The sequence below is a fragment of the Nanorana parkeri genome, unplaced genomic scaffold (genome assembly GCF_000935625.1).
Source record: "Nanorana parkeri isolate BGI_ZX_2015 unplaced genomic scaffold, ASM93562v1 scaffold81, whole genome shotgun sequence".
NCBI lineage: Eukaryota > Metazoa > Chordata > Amphibia > Anura > Dicroglossidae > Nanorana > Nanorana parkeri.
The window spans coordinates 1,761,122-1,764,558 of NW_017306349.1; positions in this window are offsets into that span (position 1 = coordinate 1,761,122).

Genomic DNA, 3,437 nt, shown 5'->3' on the forward strand with positions numbered 1-3,437 from the left:
CTATCCACCCCTCCCCCCATGCCAAGGTCCTAGGTGTCATCCTTGACTCATACCTCACCTTTCTTCCCCACATCCAATCACTATCCAAATCCTGCCGCCTTCACCTTACTAACATCTCTAAAATACGCTCCTTCCTCCCCAATGACACCACAAAGCTACTCATCAATTCACTTGTTATCTCTCGTCTTGACTATTGTAACTCCCTCCTCATTGGCCTTCCACTACACAGGCTCCTCCCCCTTCTGTCTATTATGAATGCAGCTGCTAGGCTCATCCACAGAACCAACCGTTCAGTGTCTGCAACCCCCCTCTGCCAATCCCTCCACTGGCTTCTATCCCAGGGAGGATCTGATTTTTGAATGGGAGGGTCTAATTCCTGAATGGGAGGATCTGATTTCTGAATGGGAGGATCTGATTTTTGAATGGGAGGGTCTAATTCCTGAATGGGAGGATCTGATTTCTGAATGGGAGGATCTGATTTCTGAATGGAAGGATCTGATTTTTGAATGGGAGGGTCTAATTCCTGAATGGGAGGATCTGATTTCTGAATGGGAGGATCTGATTTTTGAATGGGGGGGTCTGATTTCTGAATGGGAGGGTCTGATTCCTTAATGGGAGGGTCTGATTCCTGAATGGGAGGGTCTGATTCCTGAATGGGAGATGTTTGATTCCTGGATCCAGTGCCTCTCCCCCTCTGCTGCAGAAGTCAAAGGTCCCACGAGTCTTCATGCTGAGGACACAGAGGGACATACCATCGCAGGAGCGGAGGAAGAGAGAGGCAGAAGGGACCGTTCTAAGAGCAACAGGTGAGTATAACTTAGTTGCACTGGTGGTCAGGTGGTCACCTGTTGCTCTTATTTTTAGCAACTCCCTGTTTTATTTAAAGTGACAGTGGGCTCTATTCCCGCCATGTTTCATTACCTAACTCCCATTGAAAACCACAGCGGCTCTCGGGGAACTGCTGAAAACCAAAATCCGATGCTCTCTGCAGATGGAATTTCGACACAGCTCTGGATCCCGTTATTGCCTGACAGTTAGCAGAGCGATCTGTCAAGACTGAAGACATAACAAAGTCAAATATTTAGTTAAGGCTCCTTTGATGTAACTTTTCATTTATTATTCCTGACACTGTGCTGTAAACTCGCAAACACCGACGCTCTGCTAAAAAAAATCTAGAGACTCACATGGACCTTCTCTTATCTCCGCCCCCTCCTGTAATAAAGACCGCTTACTGCTCTCTCTCCTTGTGGAGGGTGACTGGTCTTGTCTCCGCCCCCTCCTGTAATAAAGACCACTCACTGCTGCTCTCTCTCCTTGTGCAGGGTGACTGGTCTTGTCTCCGCCCCCTCCTGTAATAAAGACCACTCACTGCTGCTCTCTCTGCTCGTGCAGGGTGACTTGTCATGTCTCCGCCCCCTCCTGTGATAAGGACCGGTCACTGCTCTCTCTCCTTGTGCAGGGTGACTGGTCTTGTCTCCGCCCCCTCCTGTAATAAAGACCGGTCACTGCTCTCTCTCCTTGTGCTGGGTGACTGGTCTTGTCTCCGCCCCCTCCTGTAATAAAGACTGGTTGCTGTTGCTCTCTCTGCTTGTGCAGGGTGACTTGTCATGTCTCCGCCCACACCTGTAATATAGCTCATCACCACTGCTGTCTGGGTCTGTAAAGCCATTGGGCGCACACACAGTAGATTTATATCCTTTGTAGTTAAGAAGAAATATATTAAATAAAAATGTTTTTGTCTTTTGCTCATTATTCGTTGTTACTTTGTATCGCCGGAAATGTTCAAAAGGAAAAAGGGGGGCGAGAAATCTTAACTCTACTACGCGGGTTCAGTTAACTAGGCGGCAGTTTCCTAGGTAACTAAAACCTTCTGTACAGAGCGGGGGAATCGGGAACGTATTTATCAAAAAAAAAAAAAGAATGTCATTGTACAAGTTAAAAAAACAAAAAATCACTTTCGGTAGGTTGAGTGGAACCACGTCGAGCTTTACAATTTTAATAAAGATATTCTCTGCTGCGGGTGGAAATCACGCTGTTGGCGCCGGCCGTATCCGCTTAGAGGTGAAATCAATAAATTTCAATTTTGAAGAAAGAAGAATGTGTTGCGGTTCGTTGTTCGCTCCCCATGGTCCCGGGAATGTTAAGGTTGGTTACATTTCCCCGAGCGGTTAGGATTGCCTGTTACTGTTCCCATCATTTGGTGATTGACAGCTCTGGGGTTTGTCCTCATTGCGCTAGATTAGGGATGAGCTCGGGTTCTCACATCTCTGCCCTGTACTACCAAACGTATCTCAAAGTATCACCTACAATGTCCTCTCTGCTCATCCCGAGACCTCCTGCTCTCCAGTTCCTTCATCACCTTCTCCTATGCTCGCCTCCAGGACTTCCCAAGAGCCTCTTCCATTCTCTGGAACTCCCTACCCCAATATGTCCATGTATCTCCTTCTCTATTCAACTTTAAGCCATCTACAACTCTGTCCCCAGGTTCATCACCAACTGTATTTCAAAATATCACCCACAATGTTCTCTCTGCTCCTCCAAAGACCTCCTTGTGTCCAGCTCCTTCATCACCTCCTCTTATGCTTGCCTCCAGGACTTCTCCAGAGTCTCTTCCATTCTATGGAACTCCCTACTCCAATTTGTCCATGTATCTCCTACTCTATCCAACTTTAAGCCATCTACAACTCTGTCCCCAGGTTTATCACCAACCGTATCTCAAAATATCATCCACAATGTTCTCTCTGCTCCTCCCAAGACCCTCTGCTCTCCAGCTCCTTCTTTAAGCAATCTACAACTCTGCCCCCGGCTGCACAACCAACCTCATCCCCGAATATCACTCACAATGTTCTCTCAGGACTTCCCTAGACCCTCTGCTCTCCAGCTCCTTCATCACCTCCTCCTATGCTCACCTCCAGGACTTCTCCAGAGCCTCTCCCATTCTCTGCGCACCTTTAAGCCATCTACAACTCTGCCCCCTGGCTGCAACACCAACCTCATCTCCGAATATCACTCACAATGTTCTCTCAGGACTTCCCTAGACCTTCTGCTCTCCAGCTCCTTCATCCCCTTCTCCTATGCTTACATCCAGGACTTCTCCAGAGCCTCTTTCATTCTATGGAACTCCCTACGCAAATATGTCCATCTATCTCCTACTCTATCCACCCTTAAGCCATCTACAACTCCCACTAGCTTCATCAACTCAAGCCCCTAGCTTCATCACCAATCTCATCTCAAAATATCACTCAAACCGTCCTCTCCACTTGTCCCAAGACCTCCTGCTCTCCAGGTCCCTCGTTACCTCCCTCCATGTTCACCTTCAGGACTTCTCAAGAGCCTTTCTCTGGAACTCCCTACCCCAATATGTCCGCTTATCTCCTACTTTGTCCATCATCTTCAAGTCTGCCACTAGCTGCATTGCCAACCCCATCTCGAAATAT